At 44.3% G+C, this 8,817-nt stretch overlaps 1 long non-coding RNA gene across 1 annotated transcript; it reads right to left on the bottom strand.

Moving 5' to 3' along the window:
- Positions 1–5,558: 5,558 nt before the first annotated feature.
- On the bottom strand, positions 5,559–8,556 carry LOC149287656 (uncharacterized). Its single transcript, XR_016277444.1, has 3 exons — positions 8,240–8,556; positions 6,260–6,323; positions 5,559–5,644 (listed from the first exon to the last, which is right to left on the bottom strand). It is a non-coding gene; the product is annotated as an uncharacterized LOC149287656 (long non-coding RNA).
- Between the last annotated feature and the right edge of the window lie 261 nt (positions 8,557–8,817).

Genomic DNA, 8,817 nt, shown 5'->3' with positions numbered 1-8,817 from the left:
GGTAAATGGAGTGAGGTGGATGCATATGGTTATAAAAGGGATATGTTTATACCTTCTTTAATTCCTGACAAAAAAGTCACTTCCATTACTACTTCTTCAATAAAAGCTATTCCTTTTTCAAAGTACTGCCTTTTGTGTTGCAAGATGGGCTGCAATTAGGACCCTGACAGATATCTCTCTCCCCTTCCATTCACCCTTCTATCCCAAAAGGGCTGGAGAGCATACCAAACCAACCATGTGTAATGCCAGGTCAGTCAAAAATACAAGGCAGATAGTCTAGGATCTCCTACTGGACGAAGAGGCTGACCTGGCTTGTTTCATGGAGACCTGTCTGCGTGATGGTAGCTCAGCCACCTGGGATCAGGCCTTACCAGCCGGGTTCTCCGCCAGTCAGCAGGTAATGGGACATCGCTTTGGTCCATAAAGACAATCTTGCCTTGAGCAGGATACCTATCCATATGATCGACCACATCAAATGTATTTGCCTCAGCTTAAAGACTAGGCGAAGTCTAGGGATTGTGTTGGTTTAATGTCCGCCCCGTTCCTTAACAGACTCCCTAGCGGAGCTGACACAACTGGTCTCTGAGCTGCTGCTGGAGTCACCTAGGCTTTTGGTCCTGGGCGACCTCAACATCCCCCTCGAGGCCCCTCCTCAACATGCGCAGGATTTGCAAGGGCCTCTCTGCTGCTGCTGCTTATTCCACTGGTGGCCTTTGCGGGAAAGGAAGGTATGCGCTGGGGATTCAGCAGTCTCCCCTTTCTTCCCTTCTTTCTTCCTTTGAGGAGACTCCAGGCGAGCCCAAGGTGCAGAGCTGGACTCAGGAGGAAAAGGCAGGAAAGGAAGGCTCTGCTTTGGAAATAAAGCTCTCTCTGTGTATCTTCTATGTTTGTGTTTGTGTGTGTTTGCCTCTGCTGTTCTTATGGCTGGGAATGGAACAGAAAACTGAGGAGGGAATAAAGGGTCAGTTTAGCACAAATTCACAACTTCTCTGCATTTAAGAGTCCAGTGTGTTGAAATAGTAAAGAACTTTATTGAGAACACAGAGTCAAAAATTCAGTGGTTAAGCCAGAACTGCCCATTCCAAGCAAACAATACATTAAAACCCCAAACACCTAAAACTGCTCCCTCTTCCAAGCCTAGCTCCCCCCTCCAATTCCTACAGTCTATGCCCCACAGGTAACAAGCCCCCCTTTGCCATCCCTAGAAACTAGCCCTTTCTGTTAATACCAGCCTCCGACTTTCTTCAGCCAACATCCCACACAATGCAAAAGCTATCATTCCCATAAATATTCTAGACAGCTGCAACAAATCCCAGCCCCTCATCTAGCTAACCTATACCATGACCCACAATCCCCAGCCAAATAGACAACCCATAGCAACTATCTATACTATTGGCAAATAAAACCTAAACTTAACAAAATACAACTTTAAAACAAACAGACATATGGACAGAGAAACCTTACAAACAAAATCACAAGGGCCTTTTCTTAGCACCGTTGGATTGAAAATATTTTATATTCCTTACTGACAAAAATAATGTTAGTTTACTGCTGAGATTTGTGTGGCTTCGCTCCTGTGTGGACTCTCTGATGTGTCACTAGGCTTGACCTCTGAGAAAAACATTTCCCACAGTGCTGGCATTTGTATGGCTTCTCTCCTGTGTGGACTCTCTGATGTTTCACTAGGTGTGACTTCAAAGAAAAACATTTTCCACAATGCTGGCATTTGTATGGCTTCTCTCCTGTGTGGACTCTCTGATGTGTCACTAGGCTTGACCTCTGAGAAAAACATTTCCCACAGTGCTGGCATTTGTACGGATTCTCTCCTGTGTGGCCTCTCTGATGTATCACTAGGTAAGATTTCGATGAAAAACATTTCCCACAATGTTTGCATTTGTATGGCTTTGCTCCTGTGTGGATTCTCTGATGTATGACAAGGATTGACTTGTAAGCAAAACATTTCCCACAATGGTGGCATTTATGTGACTTCTTTGCTGTGTGGACTCTCTGATGACTCAAATGTTCTTCTGTAAAGAAGGACAATGACAGATAAGACTGAAAATCAGAGTTAAGAGAGGAGGGTGTTACCCCATGATTTAGCCCTCATTAACCCCTCCTTTGAGATTAAATTAATAAATTTGCTGTGAGTAACCCAACCATGACCCTTCTGCTTATGCCCCTAAATCCATGGAACGATTGTATCCTTACTCATAGGAGCTACCAAGGAAGAGCCTGTATGGGGACTGCCTTGAGGGAATCCGTGGAAGCAGATAGTCAAAGGCCTCTTGAAACAATATTCCATGAAACATGTGCCAAAATACTTTGATTGACAGGTGGCATCATATTCTGTGAGAGTGCCATAGAGTGCTGAGTCAGAGCCCAAGGCATGATGCAAGCTAACAGCAGAGGTCACTTCATGCTGTTTGGCACCAGGATTTGACTCACAACCAATACAGTATACAGCTCACATGCAGATTGGTGTGGATTGGATTGGAGTTGTGTGTACAAGAGATGGTGAAGTTGAAGGAACTCGGAGAGGAGAGCTTGCAAATATTTCTATTATTTTGTAACTCAAGATAGATTTTTAGTGTAAAAAGTGGTCAGTGCATTGCAAATATCTATATCTGGATATTTGCTTCCGTACTCTGCTATGTTATTGTTGAGCTGCATCTGGGAGTGTCACCCTCAGATTGTGGTGTATATTGGCTTGTGAACACGATAGGAATTCAGAGCCAAGAAGGACCAAGAGCCAGTGTGCTAATCCTTTTTGTCTGATTTATTTGCTCCAAGCACCCATTGCATTCAATTTGGTTTCAGACCATTCTTCCCCCCAGGACATATCCTAAAGCGATTTAAACCCTTTTGAACACTCGGTTTCTGCCCCCAAGCAACAATTACCGTCTAAATATCTGCCCTGGGTGGCTGTTCTTTGACTTCAGTCCAATTACAGACAGACAGTCTGTGGGTTTACTTGGCTAAGCACCTCAATGAAGCCGCCAACCCCACTTGTCGCATGAGCTCCTGACTTCTCTTCCCATTTCGAACCCTCAGCAATTGGAATCAAGATCCGCCTAGGTAAAGTATTACCATTAAGAAAGTCTTACATCTCTTGACCACTCCGACCTGTTATCTAGTTCTTGTGCGTGTGTGTGAACACTTACGTGTGTGTGTGTATTATGCTTTTCCGCTCAATAAAACAAAACACAAAAAAAACCCTATTTCAAATGCCTTTGGAGTTCTGGGTGCTTCCAGGCCTGGTATAGTTAAGCTGAATCCCACGGTCGCTCTTGCCCCAACCAAACTTTATCTCTCCTTTCAACTAAGTACCTAATTCCCCCAAAAGCATAGCACTTGCGGGTGTCCTCCCCAGACTACAGCATTCTGGGTAACAAAGGGCCTCTTGAATCAACCATGGAACTAAGCAAGCTCCGGTAGGAAAATAAACATTAGAGAACATTGCCATTGTTGTCTAAACCATTGCAGGGCCAACAGAGGGATTTTACCCAAGAAGACTCTCCAGAGTCTCAAAAGGCTTGAAGAGGGGCCAAAAAAGCCAGGAATCTTGGTCAGGGATGGGCTGAGGAGCATTTGGAATCAAAAAGCATTTATCTCCATGGTTCCTTCCCACAAAATCCTATAATTGACAGTTTCGGATAGGATATTTAGAATCCTTAGAAAGTGGAGAGCAATAATGACTCACTAAACTACAAATTCCAAGATTTCACAGAAAGCTGCTACGACAAACTATGTGTGAAAGGGATCTATGAGTCCTGGTAGACCACAACTTAAACCTGGGTCAACAGTTTGATGCAGCAGCTAAAAAGGCCAATGTGATTCAAGGCTGCATAAATATGGGTATAGTGTTATGGCAGGGGGTTGGACTGGATGGCCTTTCTAGTTTCTTTCAACTCTTTGATTCTGTGTTATAGATTAAGGGAAGTAATAGTGCAATTCTGTTCTACTTTGGTCAGGCCCTCACTTGGAATACTGTGTCCATTTCTGGTCACCACAATTCAAAAAGGATGTTGAGAAGCTGGAGTTTATCCAAAGGAGGGCAATAAAAATGGTGAAGGGTTTGGAAACCATCAAGCCCTATGAGGAGTGGTTTAGGGATCTGGGAATGTTTAGCCTGGAGAAGAGAATGTTAAGAGTGGATAGCCCTGTTCAAATATTTGAAGAGATACTGAGGATGGAGCAAGCTTGCTTTCTGCTGCTCTAGAGCAAAGGACATAGAACAATGGAAGCAAGGCAAAGGAAAAGAGGTTCCACCAAAACATTAGGAAGAACTTCCTGACAGTAAGAGCTATTCAACAGTGGAATATACTCCCTCAGAGCATGGTGGCATCTCATTATTGTTGTTGTTGTTATTATTATTATTATTATTAATTTCTAAAGTGCTCCTTCTTTGAAGGTCTTTGAAGGTCTTTAAACAAAGGCTAGGTGGCCATCTGCTGGTGATGCTTACAATGTGTTTCCTGCATGGCAAGGGGTTGAATTAGATGGTCCTTGTTATCTGTTTAAGGTCTTTGATTCTATAATTCTAAAGTGGAATCATAGTGCCATGATAATGTAGAATGAAAGGGCCCTCAGTCTTCATAGTAAGGGCAATGAATTCAGCTTCCTTACCCACAGAGGCCACATTCTCGTAATTCTCCATCATCACATCCTTGTACATAAGTCTCTGCTTCTTCGTCAGCAGTTTCCATTCATCCTCAGTGAAATATACCGCCACATCCGCAAAGGTCACCTGCAATAGAAAATAGCCCTCATCCAGAGAATGACTAATAAAAGGAGAGGGAGAAGCACATGATGTATCCCAAAAATTATTTGATCACCTCAGAATTTAGTCCAGGAAATAAACTTTAATTGCTGTTAGCAAGAAAAAAGCTACTGCCTTTGAGATCCAGTTTGTCTCAAATTCTTCCAATACAATATACAATATAATACAAAATATAATTTAAGCCATGGCTGGGATATTGAAGATGGATTAGGATACTGACTATACCAAAATGTATCGTACATTTAGCCTCCAAAGATTATAGTGCATTTAGCCATTTGTTGCCAAATTTCAGAGGCGAATGTCATTTTTAAAAAGCAACAGCAGAAAGTGGTGAAGATGGACAAAGTTGTTTATGAAGAAGATCACACAAGTGGGAAAGGGCACAACACTTTGTTTTTGCCTCAGACTCCTAGCAAGGGCAAGTCCCTGCCCCCTTCTTTCTTCTCCAACCCCCACTTTTGAGTTGATGGGCTGCAAACTCCTTGGCAATCATTATGCAGAAATTGAAATGAGCTGAAGAATTGGGAAAGTGGGAGAAGAAGAGAGAAACCAGGACATTTTAAAAGCCCTCGAAATATTGGGATGACAGATGATTAACCAGGACTGTCTCTGCCAAACTCAGACAGTACTTTATTTGCTTCCTTTCATAAATTGGCCCAGCAGTGACCCAGATGAAGCTAATAGAATAGTGACTCACCAAAGAGTTGTTGTACCTCGGCAGCCTCCTTCTCTTGGAGCCCAACTCCCTTTGATTGGCCTCTGTGTTGGCCATCAGGTGGGCAGGGGTCCTGGTGGTCCTGCACTTGGGTCACTTCCAGAAAGAGAGGCCCCAAAGCCGTGTACAAGGAGGCCGAGATGAAGGTCCTGAGAAAAGGGCCCAGAGTTAGGATTGGTTTGGCAAGAAACCCTGCAGCACTCAAAGACACAGAGAACAGCATCCTGCTGGTGACACATGCAGATGACATATACCTCCGTTGGGCCAATGCAGAGGTGGGCATTTGCTTCCTAGCCTGATTCCACAGGGAGCAACACAGGAGCATAGAGGGTTCTGCTGGGTCAGGCTTTCTGGCCTAGTGGCCTCCCATTCTCCCATTGGCCAAAGCAGTTGCCCTCCATCCCCCAGGGAGTTCCCCGGTCAAGCAGGGCAGGAAAGGAGCTCTCTAGTTGCCCCCCTTCCATAGGATCCAGCCCTCCTCCCAGGATCGGGGGGGGGGGGGGCACCAGAGGATTGAGCTGATGTGAAGGGAACAACCAATTCCCATGGCACCCTTCTGCATGCAGAGAAGTCACAATTCTGAGAGTGACTCTGCCCATGTGGAAAGTGCCTATTTTCCACACTATTGCCTGGCCATCTTGGCTTGGGAATGTCCTGTTCTAGCCACAAGTAGGACTAAATCTTAGCCTGTATCCAATCCTATACTTAGTCCTGATCAGAGTAGAATCACTCAGTCTCTTGGATTTACCTATAGATTGACTCACCAGTCAATTACGGGTTGAGTCGGTCTACGCTAGGTTTAACCAACAGGATTCAGGCCTCCTCAGACTTTAAATTCCGATAAGTTGCAATAGAATGTAGAAAATATATATACATACATATGCATTGTATAAAATTCATTGTATGTACCTTAGTTTCAATAAAAATTATTTTTAAAAAAGACTTTAAAGGCAAGAATGTTAATTTTTCCATTCTGCGTCATCATCACTGATGAGAATTTGATTTCTCTTTCATGCAGAGGAAGAGGAAGAGGAGGAGGACCACCTTCTTTATGGAAAGATTAAAGAGCAGATCATTAAACAGAGAGTCTGTGAACATCTAGAAAGCAATGCCATAATCACAAAAAGTCAATATCAGTTTCAGAGAAAGAAGTCATGCCTGACAAATCTAATCTCGGTAGATGATCCTGGTAGATGAAGATAATGCTATGAATATAGTATATCTTGATTTCAGTAAGGCCTTGGTAGATGAAGGGAATGCTATGGATATAGTATATCTTGATTTCAGTAAGGTTCCCCATGTCATTCTTGCAAAGAAGAGATTTTGGGCTGCATCAATAGAAGCATAATGTCTAGATCAAGGGAAGTAATAGTGCCACTCTATTCGGCTCTGGTCAGGTCCCACCTGGAACATTTTGTCCGGTTCTGGGCACCACAATTCAAAAAGGATGTTGAGAAACTGGAGTGTGTCTAAAGGAGGGCAACTAAAGTGGTGCAAGATTTGGAAACCATGACCTATGAGGAATGACTTAGGGAGCTGGGGATGTTTAGCCTGGAGAAGATAAAGTTAACAGGTGATATGATAGCTCTGTTTAAATTTTTGAAGGGATGTCATATTGAGGAGGGAGCAAGCTTGTTTTCTGCTGCTCCAGAGAACAGGACCCAGAACAATGGATGCAAGCTACAGGAAAGAAATTCCAGCTCAACATTAGGAGGAACTTCCTGATAGTAAGGGCTGTTCGAGAGTGGAACACACTTCTTCCTTGAAGTGCAGTGGAGTCTCCTTCCTTTGAGGTCTTTAAGCAGAGGCTGGGGGGCCATCTGTCAGGGATGCTTTGATTGAGAGTTCCTGCATGGCAAAATGGGGTTGGACTCGATGGCCCTTGAGGTCTCTCTCAACTCTATGATTCTTTGATTCTATTATTTATATTCCCGGTGGAGAAACACTGGCCCCTGGCCTGGATAAGACCTGTATTTTTTCAATGATCTGATCGATGGCCTCCCCTTATCATGCCCCCTTCCCCATTTAGACACTGGTGAAAATAATCATTTCATTTTTGCAAATGAGAAAAATCTCTGAGTTTAACTGCTGTGTTAATAATAATAATAATAATAATAATAATGTGTATACCACCTTTCCAAAAAGATCAAAGCAGTTTACAAATGTGCAATTACAAGATTTGTGTGTTTGTGTGTGTCAGTCATAGCAGGAGCATGAGGTATGTACCTCCTCCCTCTGTTTGCTAAAGCCACACAGAAATTGAGGCATGTACATTTGTGTGCAGTGTTTCTGAAAGGATCTATTGTCAAAATCACAATTTCTTCACTTTTCCTTGTATATTTTTTAAAAAGATGCACACTGCTGAATATGTTGCACTTATACAACAAAAATCTATAAATGTATAGGTTTATGAGTGAAGATTGCATCCTGGATTATGCTCATTTTTGGGAAGTGAAGACCTATGTAAATTCATTTTATAAACCCAGAGGAAAAAATACCTCACAAAGTTCTAGTAAACAACACATACACACAGTCCCCATAAAAAGGACTCACTGACGCACTGTGTCTTTGGGGTCTGGAATCTCACTTCCACATTCTGGGAAGACAATGCTGCCAGAAGCTGAATTTGGGACTTTATGCCTGCAAAGCATGGGCTCACTGTCTCAGCTGCAGCCCTTCCACACAATCCTGGACTGAAGCATTTAAACAAAGGACCTCTTCCAGCTCCAGGAATAAAGACCTACCTTCAGTACAAAGACAGCCCCAGAAAGGGCTCTTCTGCAGTCCTTTAAGGCCGGAGCTTCCCTGGGTCAGAGGCCGTCTCCTCAGCCGTAGAGAAGGGTTGCTCTGAATGCGAAGGAGGAGGAGGTCCAAGGGCTGAGGGAGGGAAGGCAATGGGGAAAAGGTCAGTGCCAATGGCCATGGAGGGCAGAAGGTGACAATGCCTAGGAAACTCCTCTGAGTCCCAGCCATTCTAGGAATGAGTGGCAGGAGTGAGTCCAGGGGGCTGAGGGGGTCTCCTTTCCCAAAGGGGGGGGCAAGGACCGGTGGACCCTCCCCAGCTAGGGTCCAAAGCGAGGGTCTCTTGCTCTACCTCTTTCTCCCAGCCCCCAAAGCCCAGCCTCCGCACTGGCCCTGGGTCCCCTGCCTCCCCCTCCTCAGACCCCTTCCTTCCTTCCTTCCTTCCTTCCTTCCTTCCTTCCTTCCTTCCTTCCATCCTTCCTTCCTTCTTTCCTTCCTTCTCCCCAAAATGGAGGGCCAGAGGCAGAAAGAGACGCACTGCCTTCCTTTTGGCCCAAGGAGCCTCGCCTCCTTCTCACTC

This window comes from Sceloporus occidentalis, unplaced genomic scaffold, assembly GCF_023333645.1.
Source record: "Sceloporus occidentalis isolate IW3139 unplaced genomic scaffold, rSceOcc1.0.p SCAF_57, whole genome shotgun sequence".
Classification (NCBI taxonomy): domain Eukaryota; kingdom Metazoa; phylum Chordata; class Lepidosauria; order Squamata; family Phrynosomatidae; genus Sceloporus; species Sceloporus occidentalis.
Note: the sequence above shows the minus strand (reverse complement) of the source record. Positions and strands in the feature narration are given on the sequence as shown.